A 27544-nucleotide genomic window follows, 5' to 3' on the forward strand; every position below is an offset into this window, starting at 1 on the left:
GAAGAGTTCATTTAAATGAAGAATTTCTCCTCTTTTTTATTCAAGGCTTGTTGACTTTGATTGAACTTATATCCAGCTGCACAAGATCCTGGGAAACAAAGTGTGTCATCAGTTTCCTACTGCTTGTTGGCATCATGATTAAATGCAACTCATTCTGCAGAAGCTACATTTCCAATGAATGTAGCAGGTCAAACATTCTTGTCAAGAAAGGACACAGCTCATTTAGTAAGTGGGTTACAAGCAAATAGTATTTGCTCTAATACAGGCAAAAAATGTGATATATCTTCAGTCAAAGACTTGAGTGTGCTTAGAGCTTGGAGGAGATCATCTGGGGAACAGTGACTCTGAACAGGGCTTTGGGCTGCATGATGGATAACTCCATGCACATAAGCACAAGTGAGACTACTGGGGAAAAACTGAGGTTACTTACTGCTGACTTTGTGCTGGTGTCCCCATGAATGGAAAGTCTAAGCCCTTGCCTCATTTCAGCACTTTTAGAATTGTGATCAAGCAGGGAGAATCCAACAAAAGAGAAGAGACTGCTTAGAAGTTTTGGAGAATACATCTTATGGAGACAAATCCCTGCAGTTTTCCCATTTATTACAGTTCAAAGTATTTATTTTCTCAGCTTGTTTGTTGTTAGATTCATCTCTCTAAGCATTCACAGGCAAAGTTTTCAAAGTTAAAATGTGTTTTGAAGTGTTTTGAAAAAGCCAAACTCTGAGCTATCATACTTCATTTTTCTCTTAAAAGAATCAAAATTATATGATACAGACAAGTGATAATACCCAACAGTGATCAGATCACCTCTTGGAAACAAGGTGTGCAGCAAGCAGGAGTCAGTGTTCCTTTAGGAAACTTATAAAAATCTATAACACTTTTAGCTTAGAATACTGAATTTCATATTAACTCATTGAATGGTTAGGGTGCAAATCATTCACTCAGTACTATATTATTACTCACTATAATTTTATTAACACCTTCATAGTTAAGCTGAAGTCTGATGACAATGTTTTATGCTTATGCTTATGATTTAATTTTGTCCAGTCAAAATAAACACTGTTTTGTACCATATTTCAGGCTTGCAACTTTCCAGGATGTTTTTTTTTCTTTCCAGCAGAGCTAAGATCTTTCCATTTAAGCTAGCAGCTTTCATTTTAAGATGGTCCTTTTCTCTTTGTTATGTTTATAGAAAACAAGTTGAAAACTCGAAGGGATATGATACAGAGCTCAACCTTTAAAAAATATGAAAACTCTAGTAGACAACAAACACTATTTGTTTCCATTGCATATTACTCTTCCTATTGAAGTAATGTGCTTGTTTTTGTGGGGCACATTATAAGTGATGATGGCAGAGATTCTTCAGTTTTCTCCTGCTCTTGTCTTCCTTCAGACCACAGGTAGGAACTGTAACTTCAAATGTAAATTGGGCTGTTCCAAGAGACACTTCTTTAGTCATCCAGAAAATTATATTTACAGGTTCAAGTGCCTCTTTGAAGAGGATGCCATAGCATTTCAAACTTTTCATAGTTGGACTGTAATTCCTCCAATCACATATAGTCTTCTTCCAGAAGAATATGATTAATGTCTCCGAGTCCCACATTCAGTTCCCAGAACTCCTGATTTGTATTCTTCAGAATAAGTTTCATTTCTGCTTATGATCCAAATTATAGATGTTGCAAAGAATCAAGGATCAGGTTGTAGGCAAGAAACAGAAGAAGAAATAATAGTGAGAGCTGACCACAGAACAAGATCAGAGCATCTTAAGTAACAACGAAACCTGTAAATTAGCGTAAGGGTTAACCCTGGGCTGCCCAGAAACGTGGCAATAAATTAAGTACATCCACTTGTAGTATAACTATTAATTCAGGGTTTTGTCAGCAATTACACAGTAAGAGATTAGATTTCACCTGGAAAAGTATTCTGGCAGTGAACTTAGCCTGTGGTTCCCAGATGCAGTGGCAACGAGACCTTCACACCTTTGCAACTCAGCAGTTGAATCTTGAGGACAGTTAGCCCTAAAAGGTCAAGCACTTATTAATATTTCTTAACGTCTTGAAAACTAAGAGAATTTCAGTTTTCAGACTCTTTTATTTCTGTTATGTTTACAAAGTTATACTACTTCTGTAATTTTTTAAGACAGTTACATCGCTCTGAATAATTCCTAGAATTCTATGACTAATTTTTTCAGTAGAATTATTTTAAAGTCAATTCTCTGGAATACTTTGGCTTCTCTGGATCAAGGATTTAGCCTTCTTTTGTTCTCAGCTTATATCTTGGGTTCAACATGGGTTTCTTACTTTAAATCACCTTTATAATGGGACTTAATCTTTTAATGCTATAAATGTAATTAAAGAGTGTGCTCCCAAAATAGTATCATCATGAATTAAAAACTTCTGTTCTTTTTCTTCTTATCGTGAACATTGCAATAATTCTAAATTTTATTTTCCATTTTTGCAAGAACTGCTATGGAGGCTAAATCAGCTCTCTAGAAATCACTGAGAAGGAATAGGCAAAAATTAACCTTTCTTCCCAGTTCCATCTTTGCATGAATACACCAGAGATGGGTCTGCACAGTTCTGAAAAAATCCATTGCTTGCACAATTTCAGCTGACTTGAATGGCAAAATTTATCTATTGCTTTCTTCTCTCCAGTAACTTTAATTTGCAAAAGAGTTGACCTTGCCTGTAGTTTGGTTACAGCTCATTGCAATTGTGACACAGCTTATGTTCAGGATTTGCATCGGCTAATTGCATTCTCAGATCTCCACCCTCCCAGGTATTTTCTCTCTGAAATTTGTCAAAACAAGTTTTTGCTCTAGTCTTGTAGATTTCTGTAATATAGTAGCTATTTACAAATGTACTTAATTCTGAAATTTACACAATGTTTGCATGATTTACCCCCTGTATCTGAGAGCGCTAGTATTCCACATCAGATGTTCTGCCATGTGTATATTTCAGCCTATCACTGCCTCAAAGGGAGTTTCTGTTAGTAGCTAGGGAAGTTTGAAGAACTGTTGGAACTAAAGGAATTATCAAATCCCAAGTATTCCTTTGTCATCTGATAACTTCCTCAGTATTGTTTTAATCATCTGTTTCATTTGTTCTACTATGCCTGATGGCTGAGTTCATAAGAAATGTATTTTATTTGTTGTTGAACTCTTAACATCTTTGAATATTCTCAGAACAGCTGTCAGATTCAATCTTAGCTGGAACTATCTAGAGAGAAAAAAGTCTTTTCCACCATGACTGCAGCTGTGGCTTGCTCAGCAGTCCACCGCAAAAGAAATGTTTCTATCTTACTTCAGAATACTGAGAGAGGGAACCTACAATTACAAGTCAAAATTAATTTTCTTTAGGGTTTTCTACCAATGAAGACACACAAAATAAATTTGAAAGAATTCTGTCACTCTTTATATCTCTCAGAACCTGAGGGGACTTTTCCTTTAAACTTGATGGTTTGCTCAGCAAACCATTCAGGTGTACATTCGCACATATACTTTTCAATCCAGAAGCCCAAGACAGAAAGCTTTTGAAAAGTCTTTTCCTAGATGCCCTTCAGTGACGGTGTCATCAGCATAATACTGTATTTCCTTTCTAAATTGAGTTGATACTATCTATATAGGAATTTTACTTCCTTCAAACAACAGTAACTCAAGCATTGTTTGTATTTTACCTAAGAAGCACCTTTATCAGATCTTTTTCCTTTCCTCGGCTATCATGTTCAAATACACAAAGAGATGTCTAATTATTCTGGGTTTTATTCCAGTCTTTAAATTAGATGTTTCATTTTCATGTGGTTCCTTCACAAGAGTTTCTAACAATACAGACTCTTTTATGGATTTAAAATTTTTGTTTAAATTTTCCCAAGTCCTCGTTTTACTAACTGGTTTCTCATCTATTTTAAGTAGAATACAGTACCATGAGTTTTTAACTCTTTCACCATGGAATGTTTCTTCGATTTAGTAAAGTCACAAATGTACTACAACAAAGGAATAAATTTATAGAAGTGACTGATCAGAAGTGTGCTCATGAGCATCCTGTGTTGACAAGAATTATGTGAGTGAACTGCATTTCCAAGCACAGCCTGAAAACAAAGTAAGCATTCAACTGCTATGAAAATATTCAAGTGCAGTTGATGGAAAGCAATTTTATGGTGAGCTTAACGTGAGACAGCTAAGTAACGCATGCTTCAAGTGCTTCCAGATGTGTGGGTGAAATCATGTGCCTGTCAATTCCAGTATGTCTTTTCTTGAATGCAATAACTGGAGCCATTATAAAACATTAGTTTGCAGGCACATCTGTCTGTGAGAGTAGTGATTCAAAGTACCGGTTCATTCTTCTCCATCCATTATTTCACAGCAAAAACTGCATGCCTCTGTGGGTGTTTGGTTTGGATCAGTCAGAAATGCAAAATGTTTGATGATCATTAGAGTTCCTCCCACACTGAGAAAACTTACTTTCCACACTAGTCAATAGAATAAAGCCTTAATTTCAAGTCTGATGCACGGAAACAAACTCTACAACTCGGGGACAGTTATAAAACAGGTATGTTTATTCCAGCGCTGGGGTGCAAGGGGATTTCTCCACAAAGCTTGCACACCAACAGCACATTTTACCAGAAACTTATAGAGTGTGGATATACATATTCATTGGATTACATAATACAAATATACACATGCAAAAGTAAGGCTGGGTTAGTTCAAAAGGCTGGTGTCAGCAGTTTATGTTATCTTTGCACATGCACATTGTCTCCTGGTGGTCGTCTTCAGGGGTCTTTTGGAGGAAGTCTTACAGTCTTCTTCACCTTGTACTTTTCATTGGAGCATGCGCAGATTCTCTTAGCCAATTTCTTGAACAACAGGAGCGGTTCCAGCCAGTTTACCACCTCTATCTTATCTAAAAGCATTAGCTTATTAATTTCTACTGTCCATATATAGCCCACAAAGATTCAACTTGTTAGAACACATCTGTTTTCCAAGGACATGTCTCTTATTTTTGCCGAACATAGTAGTTCTTTGTAAGTTTCCACAGAAAACTGCTTTGTTTTGATGAACACAGTAGTCCTTGGTAAATTTCCACAGAACAGTCAGGGCAAGCAGGATTATTAAGCAATATTCAGAAATCATTATAAGTTTCTATAAGTAAATAAGTTGCAAAGCAGGTGATCATTTCCTTGTATCAGGTCTAAACTTCCATGTCTGTCGTAGGCCCTACCTGCAGCCCAAGTAATTTAAAGCATTTGTGTGCCTCTCCTTCCTTAGCCATTTAATCTCCTTTTCCTATGACCAGTACAGAGGTTCCACTGAGGCTGTGTCAATGGGAATTAGTTCTCAACAATACCTATAAATATCCAAAAATAATGGAATCTTTTTTGCATTCAACCACCAGTAATTTTATCTTTTACAGGATTGATGTTCTGACCACCTTTACAAGGTAGCATACCAAAAAAACCTCTTCACTATCAGGTGTACTTTTACTGATTTACTCCTGAGGCCTGTTTGTTTTGGTGACCCTGGCAGATTTTTCAATCTCTCTAGCTTGTCCTCCTCTACTTCTATGGCTAAGCCTCATCTATTTTTGCAATTTCATTTGCATTTGTTTCATTTGATGATGGAAATGGAAGAAATAGTCAGAAAACCCCTGGGTAAACAAGTAAAATATGTACTCAACTGAGTACCCCCCAGTTGAGTCTGTATATCACACCCCCTATCAAGCACCAGTTTCCAGGAAGATCATAAGATGCAATGGACTGTTAAAGACTACACTGAAAGCAATGGGTGGTGGGACCTTCAAACACTGGGAAACACATTTAGCAAATCCAGCTGGTTAGTCAACGCTTGAGAATCTGCAACTGGGCAGGAAGCAGAGATATAATTTTGCTAATACCTTCAGCCAGATGAATGGAGAAAAAAATCATTGCTTGTGTGTAGGGGTGAAAACCACTCAACTATTGAGATCTCAAATCATCTTTAGATCAGGCATCTTAACCATGGCTGTAACACTTTTAGGTGTGACTTTGTTCAGTTTTCGGTAATCAGCTGTAAAACACCGTGAACTGCCTGCTTTTCCTATTGGTTAAACTGTGAAATTAGTAACTGAAAAACATTCTCAAACTATTTTTGTTAGAAGTTGACAAATCAGGTAGTATGACAGCATCCCTGCACCCCTGGGTCCCACCAGCAGTGAGGTTAAGCCTGTACTGCCAGCAGGCACATGTGCACACACTGTGCAGCACATACCCATGGATGCACAGCCAGTCACAGAGAGCAACATGGGCAGGCACACTCACATGCATATGAACACACCAAAGGTCTCTTCCTGTTCCCTTCACTGGTTGATCAGGATGAAGGTCTGTTAGTGAAAAATAAATTCATGTATATACATATATAGAATATGGGTCTCTCCAGTAGCTGGACTTAAGACACTCAGCCTACCCCGTAGCTGGCCCTGTTATCCCACATCACTGGCACCTGTACATACAAGCTTCCCCAGCTGCAATCCCACTCCAGCTGCTGGCAGAGCCCCCCTTACACACACACACATACACACACAAATGCACCCCCACACATGCACCCACACCCTTCATGCCCTCTGGTGCCAGACCCTGTCCCACAGCCCCTGTTCCATGGCAGGGTGGGCACTCAGCCCTCCCACACCCAAGCACATAGGACAGGGAGCCCTTGGCCAGGAAAACTGTCCAAAATTGAGTTTAATGAGGAGACAGGAGAGCCTGCACTGGCTGGCACAGGCATAGCCAGGCAGGTGGACTGACCTGTCCCTGCTCATGCCCCTTCTATCCCCTTTCCCTCTGTTTCCCATCCTTGTTCCTCCCCAAACCACCTTGATCTCTCCTTTTCTTAGCTTCATTCCTTACCCTAAACACCCCGTAGTGACCCAGGGTACCCCTCTTCTTTGCAACACCACTGGTCTTACATAGCAGCATCATGACATTGCATGCTTCTTGCTGGCATCCTATCACCTGGCCCCATATGTTTCACACTTGTGTCTCCTCCTTTCATATTTCTTCTCTCTTTCATGGTTATCTATAAGCATCCTGAATAAACACTGAACACATGCTGGATAACCTAAGTCAGCTACATTTCTTCTATGTCAGTTTTATATTGTATGGTTTTGGAACTGTTGTAGCATCCCAGGAGCAGGGACGTAAATTCAAAGTGACCATGAGAGGGAAAATCCAAAACTGCACTTGCAGAGATGTTGGTGTGATGGATTGGTATTATTCTCTAGGACACCACTGGTGCTTAGGGAACATAAGCTTCTGTGGAAAATTGCAAAGCTTATTTTGTTGATGACATCACTGTGCACAATTATTAACTAGCGTTCCCTTATTCTCTGCGGTAATGCTTGTGTCTGTTTCAGATTATTTGAGCAACTGTTAGGAATAAAGAGCTAGGAGAGTAGTAAACTTCCTTTCACATGTTGATAGTACTTCTGCAGCAAGGGCTCTCAATTTCTGATTCTTAAGGGGAAGAGTACCATAAATTTTATTATGCCACTGCCTCTTCAATGTGAAAAAGGAAGTCAAGTTTAATCAAGACACTCAGGAGTAGTTCTTCCTTTTCCCTTTTGTGAGGAGAGTTGTTAACAAATAAGTTAATATACCCAGAATTTCCAGGAGCCCCAGGCATAACATTACTTGAAATTACACATCTATTGCTATGATCAATGGCTGGTAGCTGGGTGCTACATTTTTTTCAATGTCTTTACAGAGGGCTTTTAAAGCCATTGGTGTCAAACAGCAGAGTAAGAACTCAGCAAGTGCTGATGAACTCTTAAATGAAGCAAGTTAATCAAACAATCAGTATCAACAATAACATGAAAACTGGGACAAGGTTTTAACAAGTAACACTTGTACAGCTATCAGATCATTTTTCTTCATAGACACTGCACTTCAGTAAGAAAATCTAAAATCTGGATATCAGTCATAAATGCAACCGGAGGATTAACAATTCTGTTAAGAGGAGTGATGCTGATGAGTAGGACTCATCCTCTGAGTACTGTAATCAGTGAAATTATTCTATGATGAGGAAATGTCTTTAGGATTAAAGGAATGAGGAAAAGGACAAGTGCTAAGACTACAGATGTAACGGGTCTTTATCTATCATCTAGGAAATGCTGGTGTCATCTGGTAAGAGTGCCTAGATTGCCACAAGCTATGTGAGTGGTACAAGCATCATGTAAAGATCACATTGTAGCAGAGATTGGTAGTGAATGATAAAGTAACTTGAAATGTGATGAGTGTCACAAAAATAGTAGAGTTTGCAGCAGAATACATTGTCTCTCACTGTTGACTTTGCTCTATCACGAACATTTGGTGAGTGACTGCAGGAGAGAAACATCCCACATGACCACTATCTCAGTTTCACCATGCTGTATTGGAGACTGCAAATCAGAAAACTCACCTGTGGGTGAGCTTCTGGCATCTGTAAATTTTTGGAGTGAGAGGAGGGCATGTTTCAATGAAGTAGCCTCAGGCAAGATGCTGCGCTCTTCAGAGTGGCATAACATTTTGTAATTTTCACATAGATAAATCATGTTAAAGCACACAAATTTTATTAACTGATTCATTTGGAGAAAATGCAATAGTTTGGGGGCTAATCTTAAAATGTATAGTCTTTTTCCTATAGTTGTGCCAATTGTTTCTGGCTACTATGAGCTTGCAAGAATTGGTGATGTAGTTTGTGATTCAGAGTAATGCAGCCGATTAACATGAATTGCTTCGCAAGGCCTGTGCTTTCCAAAGGCTTTGTGCTCTACTGCTGTACTTCAAGTACATGGCAAACATATTTCCTTGTATCTCAGTGGTTTAAAGCCTTCCTTGTTATAGTTGTTTGCATTGATATGACAATCAGCAACGTGGCAAATGCTTCCGTTGCAAGTTTTTCACAAATCACAAAGCGATAACAACTGAATGGCATAGTCTGGGAACACACAGTAAAGGAAGTTACAGGAGAGCATAGGGAAACCTATATTCAGTTGTACAAAAGAAACCCACCAAAACCACAACTCTGTTCTACTGCAAATGTGGAAGCCTATCTCAGAAATGATGTAAAAGTAAAAACTTATTTCATTACCTAGTATAAGAAAAGAAAACAGACTCAAATCTCAGTGAGCAATATAACAAGAAAAGCAGGTCATGAATAGCTGGAGTACAAGAGTTCCAAGAGGAAACTGTCTAAACCTTGCAACACCGAAGCAAACATGTAAAACATGTCATGTAAACCAACTGCTAAATAACTAACAAAACCCCAAATTAATAAATATAAAAAATATGGATTAAAACATCCCTACCTACAATTCTTAATTTTCAAAAGCACTTAAAAGAACCAGTAAGTCAGGAAGAAAAAATTGTCTAGGAAAGACAATGTTGTAAGGAATGGGCTTAGATCAAAACACATTCATGACTACCTCACTAGTTTCAATCTGTATAGTGAAATTTGTTTTGTCTTTAATATTTATTTTATTATCAAAGTTATTATACAAACTTCTTTTGAATAGAACTGAACAAATGATCACTTATAGCTCTATAGTTCTCACAAGGACAGGTTCCAAGCTCAAAATAACTACATTAGAAACAAGATGAAAGCTGGCAAGATGCAATGTCACCTTCATAAACAATCCAAAAAAGTTATTCTTTAGCACCCTTTTATCTCAGAATAACCAATTTATATACTCAGAAATTATAACTATACGTGATACATCTACATGACTGACAAGCTTGGGCACAGATTTGCTGAAAAGGGCATAGGGGTCCCAGCATACAGCAAGTTGAACATGAGTCAGCAGGATGTTTTGGCAGAGAAAGTGGCCAACAGTATCCAGGCCAGAAGTGCAGCCCTCCTCACTCAGCAAGTCTAGACACTGCCTACGGTTTTGGGCCCCCCAACACAGCAAGGACACATGCAAACTGGAGCTCAGTGGGGAACCCCAAGGCGGATGGGATGGGAGCACTTGCCCTGTGAGGAGCACCTGGGTCAGCTGGACTAGGTCAGCCTGGAAAAGAGGCAGCTTTGGGGCATCTAACAGATCTTCAGCACCTACAAGGGGTCATCAAGAAGATAGAGCTGGGCTTCTGGGAGAGTCAGAGTCAACAAGCAAAACATGATGCAGCAAGAGAGGTTCAGGCTGGGTATAAGGAGAAACTTTTATGTGTGAGGCAGAAGAGCAGGTTGTCCCAAGAGGCTGTGCCACCTCTGTCCTTGGAGGGTTTCAAGTCCCAGCTGGACAAAGTCCTGATCAACCTGGTCTGATCCTAAGAGACAGCCCTGATTTCAGCAAGGTTCTGGATAAGAGACTTCCTGAGACCCCTCCCAGCCTCAGTTATCCTGTGGTTCTGTGATTCTCTATAAACATGTACTGGTTTTGCTGGGATAGATTTAATTTTCTTCATAGTAGCTTGTATGGGGCTATGTTTTGGATTTGTGACCAGAAACAGTGTTGATAATACAGGGATGATTTAACTATAGCTGACACTAGTTAACACAGCTGGGACACCTGACTCCAGCTGACCAAAGGGATATCCCATACCATATGATGTAATGCTCAGCATATAAAGCTGGGGGAAGAAGAAAGAAGAGGGGTACATTTGGAGTGATGGCATTTGTCTTCCCAAGTCACCGTTACATGTGATGAAGCCCTGCTTTCCTGGAGATGGCTGAACACCTGCCTGCTGATGGGAAGTTCTGAATGAATTCCTTGTTTTGCTTTGCTTGTTTCTGCAGCTCTTGCTTCACCTATTAAATGGTCTTTATTTCAACCCACGAGTTTTCTCACTTTTACCCTTCCAACTCTCCTTCCCCCATCCCACTGCTGGGGAAGTGAGGGAGTAGCTGGGTGAGCCTGAGCTGCTCAATTAATTCAGGGTATGACCTGCTGTACAATGAATTCAGAGTATTATATTCTATTGCTTACCCTAATTTAATTAATGAGTTGTCTCATCCCATGCGGTGGGTTACGAGGGGGGTGAATCTTTTGAATTGCCCCAGAGGCTGCGTGCTGGTGGAAGAGCTGGTCTCTGCTCGTCAGAGCCGCAGGGTGGGTCGAGTCACCACAATGACTCAGAGGAACAATTGTGCTGGTGACTTTATTAACTGACCACTTTAGTGAGTGAATGGAGACAATTTGGCAACAATCAACTGATAACCATCCAGGGAATGAATAAAGGCACTTTGATGATGAGACTAATTTCCTAATAACCTGTCAATGATCAACCAATCATAATTCAATTCCTGCAAAACTTATATACATGAATATATGTATATAAGAAAGAGAGAGAGAATGAAAAGAGGAAATAGAAAAGACAGGAGGAGGGGACAGAAAAAGGGGACTCACCACCCTTGGATCCCACGATGTCACAGAGTAACCAGCTTGGTTCATAGGTGGTGAGTCGACAAACACACGTTGGGTGTTGCCTTTATATAGTCTTTCCTAGGCATGCGCAATAGGTTGTTCCAGAAGGTTCTCATTTTCTCTGGCTTGTACTGGAGCAATTAGCCAAGTTCTGTCTCTGGGCAACAACAGGAGGGAGAGGGAAGGAAATGGCCCACTGCCCCATCTCCACAGAGCTTGGTCTGCTTCTCCCCCACAGGGCATCCCACTCGAGTTGTTTGAGACATCCTCTTTAAGAACAGTTTCTTGTTTATGAACAGTTTGTGACATGAGTCTTTATGAGCTCTTCCTCATTAACTAGCTTTTCTCCAATATCTTCTGGTTAAAATGATCTATTCTTATTTCATCTAAATAAGATGTTTATAAAACTGTTTATATGAGAAATATCAGGTTATTTTGTCTACTCAGAACAGTCTCTGGTCTCAATCCCATTCAAAGCCTGCTAAGTTTTCTTATCCAATCCTGCAGTTAAAGGACTGAATCCTCTTTTCTTTAGACTTCATGGTTCCTCTAGAGTTTTATCTTTTACTTTCCTATTGGTGTCAGTCAGAAACACCACTACATACGGTCAACGGGAGAAAAGCAAGGGATAACTTGATCCTTATCTAGAAGTACCTGTACAAAAAACAGAATGTGGAAAATGGAGGATATTTATTTTAGTAGTTAAATATAACGTACTAGGATTTACAGTCAGACAAAATTTGACTAGATTTAACATTTATAGATAATTTTTTACTATCAAAGTAATTAACCACTGGAACTAAACACAAAATATTATGGTAGCTTTACTAGGTGGGTTTTTTTTCTTAAAATGAAGGATGATTTTTTGAAAAAGAAAAATTAGAGAGGTCCTAGTTTAAGCAGTATTTAATTAAGGAAGTTTAACACTTTGTATTATGCTGGAGGCCTTACAATCTGGGAAGCTATGTGTCTGGAACTAAATTTTGTTAATTGTAGTAACTCCTCATAGCAAGTCTATATGTCCTTACTCATGTCCCTGGGGAGCATCTGTACTTCTGTGGCCCATTGTCTTTCAAATGGAAAATAAATTGCACTTTTACAGACACTTGGCATGGTCAGTGAAAAAGTGTCTCACTATGTACCCTTCTTCAAATTCATTCAGACGTTTGCAAGACAGCTGCATTATTTGCAGTCAAAGGACAAATTCCTATTAAGTAATGAAGTAGTTTAGGTTTTTTTCCTTCTGTTATCTATATATTTTGGATTTCAATTATGTGCTGCTAAGGTACATAAAGCAGTCCATGTCTCCTTATGGTGAATGAAGAACTTCAATAAAGCAGCAGTTTCCCTGTCTGTCATTGCCATAAAGAATATGCTGCATAAAGCAAGGTTACTTGGGCAAGGCAGTTTGAACTAGGACAGTTCAGTCAAACTGTTTAGAGAAATCACATCCATCTCCTGAACCACAAATTGCTGCATGCCATGAGTGAAATCTGGTCCCCACACCCTCTTACAGCTCTTCTGAGAGGAGCTGTGGGTCCACAGCTTGGCAGGCAGCATCCTCTCTTCTCGTTTGCTGAGGTCAACACATGGAGCCACTGCCACTCTCACAGAAGGACACCCCAATGCCTTTCAGGCTCTCTTCCCAGCATATTCTTTGCCTCTTGATCCCTTCTATCTGATCCCACTGACAATGCCTTCTGATCCTGTCAAAGACATTAGACCGCTGGTTTAAAAATGTTATGGAATATAGTTTAACACCACATTCTCTGATCCAGTAGCTTTTGTTATTTTTGAAGTCAGGTTCGATAAAAACAGTCTGCTATGGTTTGTTGGTTCGTTGGTTTGGTTTTTGTTTTTAAGTAGTAAGTACTGGAGAAATAGACCTAGTAGGTTGAAGGTGGGTGATTTGTTGTTAACAACTTGTCTTCATTGTCTTTTATATCTTCATCAGTTATTCCTCTCACTCCTCCCTGCTAATTGCCTGGCTTCTTTTTTCCTTTCCCCACTCCCTTCAAAGAAACAGCAGACAACACTAAAATATAAACGAGCTTTCAGTTTGGTTGGAGTTAGATTGTTCTTTATTTTAATTATATTCAACAAATCTGTTCAGAGAGAAAAGCATATATTGTAATTAAAAGAAAAATAAACAAATTTTATTGTTACTCTAAAGTTGGTCTTACAACTTGTTCCAAAGTAGGAAAAGTTTTCAGACACAGCACCAGGCAACAGTCAGTGTATTTTAAATAGCAAAGTGCTGCAAACACAGTAGGATACCATAACCATAGAGATAAAGTGAGAGGTTCTGAGGGATGTAATACAAACAATAAAAAAGAAGAAAATCTCACAACATCATAACAGTGATCAACCAAAAATGCTAAAAAAAAAAGAATATTTGCATACATGAAAATGACTGGCTATAAAATTAAAGATACAGAATGAAAGAATAAACTTTCAACTGAAGAACCAGGAAAGCAGGTAAGCTCTGAATATAAATACAATATTATTGTTATTGTTGAAGATCTGATGTCAGGTAAACCCATGTTGTTAGCGCCAGCAACAGGAAGATGAGGCTGTTTGGATTCCATTCCTGCTCTGAGTAAGTGCCAGTGGCAAAGCAGATAAAATATGTTCAGTACTGCTAAACATTAAAGAAGCAACAAGAAAAGGGTGATAAGTCAAAAAAATTAACAGATTTGCAGGTGCATCTTGCACAATTTAGTGAGTCATTCCATGTTCTATAAACCAACAGTTAGATACATTTATGATCGTCAAAAATTGCTAGTGGTATTTCAATTAAATTTGTATGTTAAATGAAAAACATTTTCCTGTGCAGAACTGACATTTTATTTTTAATGAAAAATGCTGTCTTTGTCTTGCAGAACGTACTGTTGTCCTCTCTCATTGTTTGCACCATTATCACAGAGTAATTACATACTGAGGTATGAAAAATGAACATGCTGCTTATGCATGGAAATTTCATTTAGAAAGGTGTTCTTGATGCTCTGAACAGTTTTATAAGAATCTGCAAGGTTTTGTCAATTGTTTTTTGTTTTGTTTTCATTGGTTGTTTTTGTTCTGATTCAGTTTGTTTTTTAATCATACTTTTTTTTTTTCAGGTAAAACGCTAGAGATCTTAGATACAATTTGCATACTATGACACAGCAATTTTTAATCTGGGTCATTCAAACCAATAAACCAAACGGAATGTTGTTTGAAAGTTATTTGATCTTCTAAATATTATATACTTCTTGTGGTTTGAACTCAGCCAGTATCAAATCGCCACATGGCCAGTTGTTTACTCCCCCCACCCCCACTCCGGTGAAATAAGGGAGGGACAAAAGAAGAAATTTGGAGGTTTGTGGTGGTTTGACCTTGGCTAAATGCCAGGTACGCACCCAGTCACTCTATCACTCCCCCTCTTCCCCCTTATTTTCTCAACAGGGCAAAAAGGGGAAAGAAAATAAGATAGGGAAAAAACCAACTCCTGTGGGTAAAACAAAAGTAGTTTTAATATAAGCAAAGCAAAGGTCCACGTGCAAAGGCAAAAAGAAAACAGTTTTATTCTCTACTCCCATTAACAGGCGATGTCGGGCCTTCTCAAGAAGCAGGGCTCCAATACATGTAGTGGTTGCCTCGGAGGACCAAGGGTGACCCCACCCCCTTCCTCCTTTTTCCCATCTTTATACTCGAGCAGACGTCATATGGTATGGAATATCCCTTTGGTCAGTTCGGGTCAGCTGTCCTGGTTGTGTCCCCTCCCAAGATCTTGCCCACCCCATCCCACTGAGGGGGGGGAATGTTGGAAAGAGCCTTGGTGCTGTGTAAGCACTACTCAGCAGTAGCCACAACACCAGTGTGCTATCAACACCCTGCCAGCTCCCAACATAAAACACAGCACCATGAGGGCTGCTACAGGGGAAAACCAATTCCGGCTCAGCCAGACCCAGTACAAGGTTAAATAAAAAAAATCTACTAGCAAAACCAACAGTAATAATAGTAGTCCAAAACAGGTAAAAGGCAGTAGTGGCTCACCGAGCGGTGACCGGTACAGAGCCCGTCCCCAGCAGCGATCCAACTGCACCAGAGAAACTCACCCAGCTGATCCAGAAACCAAAAACAAAACAACAGTGGGTGAGAGGGCACGACCCACCTATATGCTGAGTTTTGATGTCACATGACATGGAATGCTCCAATGATCGATCAGGACCCAGCCCTCCAGCTGTGCTCCCTCTCAGCCCAAGGAAAGTTAACTCTATCCTGGCCAAAACCAGGACAATGCTAAATATTGCAACTTGATTTAAGACTATCCACTGACTACTGTCAGGTTATAGAATCATAGAATGGTTTAGGTTCTAAGGGACCTTAAAGATCATCTAGTTCCAACCCCCCTGCTATGGGCAGGTACACCTTCCACTAGATCGGGTTGCTCAAAGCCCTGTCCAACCTGGCCTTGAACACTTGCATGGACGAGGCATCCACAACCTCTCTGGGCAACCTGTTCCAGTGCCTCACCATCCTCACAGTAAAGAACTTCTTCCTTACACCTAATCTAAATCTACCCTCTTTCAGTTTAAAGCCATTACCCCTTGTGCTATCACTACATGCCCTTGTAAAAAGTCCCTCTTCAAATTTCTCACAAATAACGGAGGTGTGTGTCTGGTTACACCCAGTTTCTGAGAGGGCACGATAAATAAATCTGGCTGGTTTATAAGTTAACCAAAATATAGAATGGCGATTTCTCCTACACAGCTTTCATAAAAAAGACTCAAAATTGTGCTTTTTCATTCCTCATAACAATTTTTTTTCATTTTTATTCATGTTTTTTCTTGTTGCTACTCCCTACCTGGCCTCACTCTTGATGTTCTCACATTAAAACCCATCACATGTTTCAGCTGCAGACCACTTTGTTCCCATGCCTTCTGAGTTTGTACAGTTCACTGTTTCTTTGAGCTTTCAGCTTTTCCAGATTGTGGTATATAATACCAAGCTGTATTCTTTAAAATACAAATTGCTATCATTACTTTTGAAATAATGTCATAATTTATATTCAGTATAAGCTAGTCTATGTTGGGACTGCAGGTAATGAAACTGTTTTCAGGCCAGCTCTTTGGAGCATATCCGTAAGAGAACTTGTTTACTGTGATATTCAGGCACCTGACTTGAAAACAATAATTCAAAAGATGGATTTAAATATCTGTATTCCCTGTTCCCCCAGAAGAGAGACAAGTAAGCATCTACACTGAATTCACGTGAGTCAGTTTGAAGGCTAAAACATCTGAGTAGTTCAACAGGAGACACTAAAGGATATGGTGTGTAGTGTTTTTGCAACATCTTGCAAGGGAATGTTGAAATTTTATTTGGACACTTTCCTGGGATTAGGTGTTTAGCTGTGTATCTGAAAATGAGAGACTTTTTTCTTTTGTGACTGTTTTAAGCACAATAGCATTGCCAATGTCTTGCATAATTACAAAACCAATTACAAGTGGTAATAATACTAATTAAAATACTTACCTGAGAAGTGATGAACTTATATTTATAAACCTTTGGAACCTAAAGGGATTTGATTTTCTATATCAACATTTATCTTCTATATCCCAGAAGCATATTGCAACTTTGATTTCGATTTGAGACTAATTCCTTCTGTTTTGCCCTTCCTCCTTACCCTTTCCAGTGAAACCACAGAAACTATGTGGAAAATAGGACCTAAAAAGACCATAAGGGAGCATAATGGTATGATCACTCATGCAAGTATAAGAAGTCTTGTGGTTTTGATCCCTCATGTCTGGATTATTCCTTCATTTTGCTTCTATTCACCAAGCATACAATTCATAAACTTCCTGGAGAAGACCACTTCAAAGTCCCAAGAGCTGTTTCACAAAAATTTCAGAACTTGGCACCTCCAGACTGAGGAGAAAGGCTAGAATGCAAAACATAAAATTACAAGAGTAATTTGTTATTCATGCACATGAGGTGTCCCATTCAAATTGGGGCACACCGGATGAGGTTTTACACATGGTTCTTATACCTTTTAAGCATTCAGGTACAACACAATTTGACCAATCACTACTTAATGCACTACTGTTTTGAAAACCAACTATAAATCTATGACATCATCATCCATCTGCTTCTTTCTGAATCTAGATGTCCCTGCAGTCAGTATTGCTACTGTTGCTTATCTATGATGCCAGATAACAGAAGGGCTGGTTGAGGTGTTGGAGAGGCTAGGATGCTGACATTATCTCAGTAGTCCAGGGGCATCCTTTAATCTTCATGGACAGCTTTAAGATTCAGAAAAACAAAGGTCTTTATCTTCAGGAAAGGGGCTGTCCTTCTTCTCCTTGAAATGAGCTGAAGTCCTTTAGTCATGCTTCCTTAACCATGACTATGAATTCTACAATGTAAGTTTTATGTATCTTAAGAAAGTTAATACAATTTCATATTGTTAAGAAAGTTTGTAAAATTTCATACTATAAAGACTAATGGGTACAATAGTTAGGGAATGAGATTTTCCCAACATATGTTAAAGCCAGAGAGAAGTTAAAAATTTAACACAGCTGTTTATAATAGAAAATATTTTGATCCAGAAAGCTCATGCATTAGGGCATTTAATCAGTGGTATGTGTCATTCCTAAGCAGAAATGTGAACTTTGCCAGCTTGTGACTTTCTGAATAATATGTGGAAACTGTGAAAGTAAGCTGACTTGGAAAGTTAAGCTTGCTGCTGGATCTTCAAGCATCTTAGCCTTAAGGATTTCATCTTTCACACGAAGTATATAGTTATTTCTTCAGGATGGGGTTATTTCCAAAAAAATCAAGAGTGTTCTCTGGAAATATATCTTCACATAGACTAAAGTAAGATAAACTAAGGTAAACTATGTTGGTAAGATGTGATTATTGTGAAGCAGAATCTTAAGGACATTGCTTTATCTGTACAACTGTTATTAGCTCCAGAGAATATCCTGACAATTGAGTTTAATATGGTAGTTCAGGATCTGTAGTTCTAGAGTAAAAGAAAGAAAGAGTATTTTAGTTAAAGACACATACAATCCCCTCAACCTTTCTACCATCTTATAAAGGATTCAGTCCATTGTTTTAATTGGTAAACATTTTTTAATGAGCACCTCAATTTTCTGTTTGAAAAGCTGTATATCATTGTAACAGTCTGTGAAAAAATGATTCATTACTGTAGAATGACATTATACGAAATTGCCTTACAGGAAAAAAATAAGATTTTTAAAAATAAGATTACTTTAGACAATTGCATTTGTTTAATAAAGTTATATAGTTACCTGACTCCAGAGATTCTGCAGCTTTTTTTTCTTTGTAGTAAGCGAAGACAAATTGCGTTTATAGAAACAATAATTCAAGTGTAGGATACTTCATTAAGCACAAATTTAGGGAAGAAAAAGCCACACACCTATCCCTTTATCTAAATTGATCAGATGTAATTACTAAACCACTGAAGAATTTAAAAAAATAGAAGAGACTATCTAGATTACCAGATGCAGCCACCAACTGATTGAATCCAATACTTCTGTTTTCAAAACTCATGAGATTTTATCCTAAAACTCCGCAGGTGGGATTTCTCCCTCCCCACCATCTACATGACACCATAGGGAGGATATTTAGAATCTTACAATCCTGTTGGTCAGACATCCTTTCAATTTCAAAATTAAATGTATTCCTGACTAGATTATTTATTTATTATTGTAGAAATAATATGTTTCCTTAAATGACTGTTTTCTTTTATTGTCATTAAATATATAGTCAAATATAGTAATTGTCTTTTTTCAGTTCAGGTTTGTTAGACTAAACAAACTCAGATCTTTCAAGCTATATCTTTTCTTTACAGGGCAGTATTAGCTATAGCTTTATAGCCATATCAACTACTAATTAACCCAGGCTAGCACGGTAAACAAATGCCTAGCTTCTGGGATAAAAAGTGTCAGTTCTACAAGGTTCTGTTCAGTTCTTTTTGTAAAAAAATTCCTTGTTTTCTGCATAAATTTAAGTTTCAGTGCCACTCAATGCAGGTGAATGGCAAGCTATAAAATAAAGATTTTCTAATATGTTTTACAATTACACCAGCAGTATTCATTTTCTAATGAATTACTTTTCCAGGGACAGCATAGGCTGTGATCAGTACACAATGATGGCTCAGTCACTCTGAGATAATTTTCATTTGTCTGGCATTTGTTTCCACCTGAAGAGCTCCCACATAATATCCCCTCTGTAAACCCATATATTCAAAATCCTTTGCATAAAAAGACTTAATTGTCTTCATATCACGTATGATGGAATGAAGAAGAAATTTAATAGCAAAATGTATCACAGGTGGTATCATTAGTTCAAACCTTGGCTTTTTGCCAAGGTCAGTGAAGAAGTAATAAATAAGGTTGGCCCTAAAAATGAAATATCAGAAACTCTTTTTGAACCTCCTCAAAACCCAAGAACTTGCCTCTCAGAACAAAATGCTTTCATCTTTTATTACTTCTCTGTCTTTCCCAGTTTAACTACAAAATTACCATCTGTTACAAGATCAGGGTATTCCAAAGCATCTCAAGCAGCATCAGATGATTATGATCAAATAACTGCATTTCACCTTTGTCAGGGTAGTCACTGGGATATAGAGGGTAATTTAGCTGTTTAATTATAGGAGTCTACTTTATGGTAACCCAATCAACACTGAATCTGAAGCCGAATATCATCCTCAAAAACTTAGCCACTGAATTTATTAAGTTCTATGTCAAATTTTTTATTAAATGAACAGACAGGGTATTTAGTCACATGAACTAATTCCTTTAAATTATTCAGAGGTAATCCTCGAAAAACAAAAAATTCAGGCATCACCATTCCTAGTTCCATTTTCCAGATATTTTGAGATAAGATAGTTGCTTTTTTTGTTGTGTTGGGGTTTGTTTTGTTTTGTTTTCTTTCCATGATACTTTAAAATAAGAAAAGGCAATTGTATTTTAGTGTTGTTTCTGGTAGGTGGTGAAGACATTATGGAAGATCTGTCTGTGAAAATAATCTTGGCTGAAGAAATCTCAAGATGGTTCTTTTCAGATTAAAGGAGATGATAAAAATAGGCCTGTAATAAGCATTTGCAATTCTAAAAAGGTCACCTTTAAGAAACAATGGAAACTAGATTGAAGCTTTCAAGAATTATATAGATAAGATTTATTACTTCCTTATCTGTGAAGTGACAAATATGAATCTTACACTAAAGTTCAAAATCTGCCAAATAAGGCTTCAGAGTTGGACTGATGAATAACCATTTCAGATCAGCCAGTAGGAGAAAGCACGAAGGAAGGGTTAAAAGGACATGTCAGCAAAGTAAGGTTTCGTAGGCAGATCTTACATGGTATTTCTGTTTGCTTGTTTGTCTTCCCAGATGATAAACAAAAGAGAACAGGAAAAGGGGATTATTATGCAGTTAGGTTGTGCTACAGATGAAAATCTGACAGTGACTGAACCTAAATCAGTATTTACTTAAACTCACAGAAAAGGTGGAACAATGAGGTGAAAGCCTACAGAAATAGATTAAAACACGCAACATACTATATTCTGACAGTCAAATAGCGAGAAAAGAATATAGGAGACACACAGAGGGGACATGTTATTATTTTTAATGAAACATTTAATTCCTAAATATAATTTTATTTTATATATGCTCTATTTTTTTATTTGCATTATGAGAATGCTTTACAAAACATCTCAGCTTATGTATGTTTACCACTACTTTAAACAGTAATAACATAAGATCTATGTCAGATACTGGCTTATAGCAGATGTCTAGGGAAGGCCACAAGACCAGAAAAATCATTTGATGTTACTCCCTTCAATCAATTTATACTTCAAAGCTCTCCTTGAACTTGTTTTTTTTCCCTTTTATTTCTCCTCATAGGACTAGAAGATAATCAGTCTGGAAGGCCAAGTGCTCCAGCCCCAGCTGCCTTGGGGGGCCCTGCTGAGGTAGCTCCAGTTTGTCCATGTCTTTCGTCTGTTAGGGACCCAAAATTGGATGCAGTATCTACATGTGGTCTGACGAGTGCTACGTAGAAGGAGATAATCCCTTCCTTTGATCTATGAGCTGGACCCCTGTCCATACAGTCCAGGAGCTGTTGGGGACCTCTGCTGCCAGGGCACACCACGGACATACATTCAACTAGCTGCCCACCATGACCACAGAGCTTTTCCTTCAGAGCTACTCTTTAGCCCACCCATCCCCAGCCCATGTTACAGGAGTTCTTCCCTCCCTGAGACAGGACTCAGCATTTTTCTGCATTGGATTTCATGAGGTCATGCAAGCCCATTCCTCCATCCTGTGAATGACAGCCCTGCCTTCTAGCATATTGACTGTTTCCCCACTCCAGTGTCATCTGCAAATTAAGAAAACATGCATACCATTACCTCCTCCAGATAAATTCGTGAGGTCATTTGTTTGAACCAAATCAATTTTAAATAAATTGTTCTTCATTTCAAGTAAATCTGAATTGCTTGCTGGTTAAGTGAGTCTGTTGCATCAAGTACATTTAGAAGCTGAAGGAAGCTATGCCCTGTGAAGACAGAATCAACAGATTACTCTTAGAACACTCATGATGCTGAGAAGCTACTTAAAATGGCCACCCTGTTTCTGTTCTGTGGTTATTTAACTTTCTCTATATAAAAGTCATAGCATAAGGCTTTCAAGAAGTTACTGAAGTAGAAACTAAAAATGTTGTTCAAAGAATAGAAGTGGATTTCATAAGAAAATAGTGTCATTGGCTGAAGAGTGAATTCACAAATTTACTCAGATAGTCCTATACAGCAAAATCATAAATTATGTGTCCAAGAAAAAAGTATGAGCACAGACACTTAGCTAGTAGAAATTGTAATTAATTCTGCCCTCCTTTTTTTTTTTTTTCTTATATAGACAAGTGGGATACATTTCATAATTAAAAACTGGTTTTGTGAGATTTACACACCCCAATTGTGCTAGAGTTGTCAAATTTTATCTTAGCTTAAGAACTTTTCTATTATGATTAATTTTCTAATTACTGGCACTCTTAATACACTTTTTGACAAGTATTAAAAAATTCACAATATATTTTTCCCTAGCATCTTTTGTAGGATACTTTCAGATTATCAATTTTATTATTTTAGGAATAGATATTCTTAATTTTTCACTTTGATAAGTATGTGATCAGATCTTGAAAAACAGTTATGTTTCCATGAGAAAACATAAAACTCACATATCTGTGAGTTAAATATTCTTTAGGGTTAAAAATTAAAAGAAATTACAGGGTACTTTTTATACTAAAACAATGAACTTGACAACTATCACAGAGCGAGTCTTCACTGTACTGACTGAATGTTTACAAGTAGGAAATCGAAATCAATCACCATAAAAAGAACAAAGCAGTTTTGCTCTTAAAAGCATGGTGGGGGATGAAGGCAATAATAATTTATACAAATCACACAACCCAACATTTATGCAATGCAGAAAAGACACTTACATGTACATCTAATAAATATCTCAGCCATAGAGAGACAATTAACTGGGGTAATAGTAAATGGTTTTTTTTCCCCACTGGATTTACTTTCATGAGATGATTACATTTTCTACATACATAAGGATGAAAAACTTAAAAGCAAAAACACTGAATAAATTTCTGAAGAACTTGTGTATTAATAATGTATTCCCATTACATTCAATTTTAAGAGTTAACAACAACTAATTTAACCTTACTTCTACATTATCCATGCACACTGTCTTCAGTTTAATATTCATAATTTTTCTCTTGAGTAATATTTATAAAATTAGCCATGCTTTTTATTTTTTCTAAAAACTGTGTTTCTAAAACTTTACATGTGGTCACACTGATCCTCCCAATTAATGAAGTTGAACCTAGCAGGACACTTTCAGCCCCAATGGCACTGCTACTATAAGCAACTGTAATTAAACATTTAGCCTTTTTGCCTATTTTCAGTTTACCTCTAGGTCTAAAATCATCCATCAAAATTTGTTTATTTAATTATGTATGCTTGATGTCAAAAGTATGGATCTCTGTTGCCTATGCTGTTCTTTTTTCTTTCTGGAGTATACATACAAGTCCAGCCTCCACTGGTAAGATGACATCCTTTACACAATCAGTTCTTACTACAGAGAATTCCTTTTTTCAAAATTCTGTAATGATTAGCCAGAACCAAGGATTTGAACCATTTTTAGCTCTTTTCATTGTATGTTTTCCCTCAAATGTGGTAATGACCTCATTCTCAATCTCCATCCCTCCTGTGCTTCTGTGTAGAACAGTAACATTATGACAGAAAAGGAATGGGGAATAAGAGAATCAAAACTGTCACTTACCAGGTTAAAAGACATGGTAAACTCATGTGGCAGGAATATTAAGAAAGAAAGACACGATTTTCTCAAAATAGAGAGGGAAAAAGAAGGATGTGTTGACAGACGTGTAATGGACATATGCACTGCCTTTGAGGCCTAGAATGTGAATGGCGATAGAGCTCTTGCAAATACCTAGATAATGCTGGAAGCATGTACAGTAGAACTGCTGGGTTCAATTTTAAACATTCTCAGAAAGAAAGATATGTATCATCTTAAAGAGCACTTCACTGAGAATTACAAGGAGGTGGTAAAATGAACTGTAATAAAAGAAAAAAGGATTGGGAAGATAAGTCAGCAGAAGAAAAACTGGAAAGATACATAATAAATGCCTTCATAGATCTAAAATATATAACTATTATGAATACTTCATATCTCAAGCAGATCCAAAATGAAAATAAATTATTTTCCCAGTCTACTGTAGATAGGCGATGAAGTAATTGGCTAAAAATACATCAAGAAATACAGTCTTGTTATAGGAGTTGTTAATCACTTAGAGAGTTTTCATGAAAAGGTCGTAGAATCTCTGTCATCATAAAGACTTTTCTGTTTGCTTGCTTTGTTTTCTTTTGTTTTTGATAAAAGTGTGTACAATTGCATGCCAACAATGACCCAGATGTAGTTATTGCTGATCTTACTTTAAATTAGGTAGGGGACTTCTTCCAGTCCCTTCCAGCCTGTGTACTAAAATTTCATGAATCTCCTTAGTAAAAACAGGTAAACTACTAATGGTTTTCAGCCATGTTTCTATCTTTACTGACTCCAACCCACATATTGTAGCCACTGCTTTTTATTCAAATATTCTTATTTTTTCTGTTAACTTTCCTTCCAAGGTCAAACTCAACCTGTCACTTGGCAATTCTTATTTCAAGCTTCTGTTAGGAGATATGATTATGGTTTTTTTTAATAGTCCCTCTATTAGTACTAACCTCTGTGATTATTTCTAATGACTTTCTGGTAATGTTGAGTCATCTATAAGGTTTCTGGCCTTTCCCTATAAAGATTTTATTTTTCATTATCCTAGAGATAAAATAAATACCAAAGATAGGATAAAATGTCTAAGAATCAAGGAAAAAAGATGTTTAACATCATTTTAGTATTGCTTTCCATAGAATTTCTTTCTTTGACTTATAATAGGTTTTCATCTTTGTTTTCTTTTTTTGGTGTAGGGTGGGTATGAATCCTAGACGGTTGGAAGAGATCTTTAATGGTCATCTAGTCCAACCTCCTCTGCAATGAGCAGGGACATCTTCAACAAGATCAGGTTGCTCTGAGCTCTGTCCAACCTGAGCTTGAATGTTTCCAGGGGTGGTACCTCTACCACCTTTCTGGACAAGCTGTTCCAGTGTTTCACAACCCACATTGTAAAAAATGTCTTCCTTATATCTAGTCTAAATCTATCCTCTTTTAGTTTAAAAACATTACTCTTTGTTCTGTCACAACAGGCCCTACTTTAAGTATTGAAGGCTCCCCAGATCCTTGTCTTCTCCAGGCTGAACAACCCCAACTCTCTCAGCATTTCCTTACAGGAGAGGTGTTTCATCCTTCTGATCACTTTTGTGGCCCTCCTTTGGATCCACTCTAACAGGTACTTGTCTTTCTTGTACTGGGAGTCACAGAGCTGGATGGAGTACTACAGGTGGGGGTCTTACCAGAGCGGATTCCCAGAATAAAGGAATGCTAGGTGGGTATGTACAATGTCATGTACATGCTGACATTTCATATGAACTCATTCATATAGTCCTGGCTTCTCTCTCCACTTCTTTTTTATGGTAGTTTCAGAACAGGCCTCCTCCTGGAAAACAGGAGCTTATCTGTTTGGGGGAGGGGGGGGTGCAGTGCATATGTAAAGCATGTATTTTAACTAGGACAGAAATGATTGGTGTTCGCACCTATATGCCTTATGCGTTTGTTTCATCATCATGCTGGGTAACCAAATGGGGAAACTACAGTTTGGTATTCTGTGTTTTCAGCTGTCATAAGCCTTTGTCCCTCAAGAGTGTTGGCTTCTTCCACTGCTGTCTGTGGAAAAGGTGTTACTAAACACAAATAATAACAACTTCTAGCAAGTTTGGAAAGTCTTTAGTGTCTCATTCAAAGGCATCAAGACAAAAATCTTTAAAAAATATATTTTAATGGTTTACCTAAAGTTCTTTTTTTTGTTAAGCTAATGTGTAGCTTTTGCTAATTCTCTGCGGGGCTGCTTTAAGAATATAATTTTATTTCATTTATATATATATATATCATGATGTTTCATCATATCCTGTAGAAAAAGGCTACCTACAGAATTCTAGACTTTATTTCAAAAATGGAAAAATACCTAGTAAATCTTGGCACTGATGGTAAGTCCGTTGTCTAAAGTGTATCCATTTACCATTGATTTCCCATACTGAAGCTCTGGGACTACATGAATGAAATAGAATTTGTGACAACTGAGGGATCTAAGAAAGTAGAGGTGCTTCAGGACACATGTCATGTTGAAGTAAATAAGCAAGTTCCACTTGCTAACAATTTTATTTTTTTAAATACAGCACAAAACCAAATAATTAACATCCTAGGGAAATAAATTGTCTGCAGAATTAACAAATTTCCTTTAAGTTTTGAATAGACTGATATGTATCTGAGCAGATGTTGAACTGATTATTTTATTGATTTTATTGATTATATGATAGCTTTTCTGCTTGAAATTACATTCATACCATAATGGCAGAGTATACTTCGGTACTGTTCTGGTGGAGAAAAAAAAAAAAAGAAAACAGGAAAGAACATACCAGAAGACTTTTAAAATATTAAGAATTTTTAATGTGTATAAGAAAATGTTATGTTCAGCAAAGGAACCAAGCCCTAAAATATTTCATTAAATAATTCTGACTTACAGTTTGCACATAGTCAATTGAAACAAACTACGTACTTTATTACATCTTCCTATCACTTGTAGGTTTTACATGCTTTTTCCTAGAACTTCATTACAAAGCTAGTGGTATCATTCTGTGTATGTCTGATTAATTTTATCTTCAGTTGCATTTTTCAATAACACAGAATGTAATTTTCTCATCATTAAAGCCTAGATTGGGGATATTGCAATTTGGGTTAAAAAAATCTAAGCAAAGCAGCAACATCCTTTTACCTGTTTTGATCTTTGCAAGTTATGTCATCTATATGACAAAAATAAGCATATCTACTTTTGCCTACCAATTCCAAGTAGAGTAAGAAGAGATTATTCTGTAGTAAGGAGAGAAACATTCATTCCATCTAAAGTACCAGGCATTAATGGGCTGTTTATTGGGAAAAATCTATCATCAAAATAATCCCAGGACAGAAGATAAATAAACAATTTAGTGATATGGACAAAGAAGTTAAATTCAGGACGTATTCTAGATTTTCTTATCTTTGGCTAATCAATCATTACTATACAAGAAAATGTACCAGACACACTTTATAATCATTCCTTGTGGAAATTTACAACAGACATGGATTTTACTTTTAGGGTTTCTTTCCAGATAATTTTTCTACATTAAATACAGATTTTTAATGGGAATAAAAATCTTCTAAGTAGCTGTATATATTTACTAAATAATTTTAAAAGAATCCTGTATGAATACTTACTAGTCTTATGTGCAGATATCAAAGCCACTTCATATTGCATTTAAAAATAAAAAACAAATTTTAAAATGTTTTTATTTTTTCTGTGATATAAATAATTTCTAGGTGACAGAAGTTTCTTTATTTTAACAATTTGCAATGTTAGTATTGACAAAGTTATAAAATCTAAGGTGAAATCCTAGTT

This window comes from Strix uralensis, chromosome 2 (assembly GCF_047716275.1).
Source record: "Strix uralensis isolate ZFMK-TIS-50842 chromosome 2, bStrUra1, whole genome shotgun sequence".
Taxonomy (NCBI): Eukaryota; Metazoa; Chordata; class Aves; order Strigiformes; family Strigidae; genus Strix; species Strix uralensis.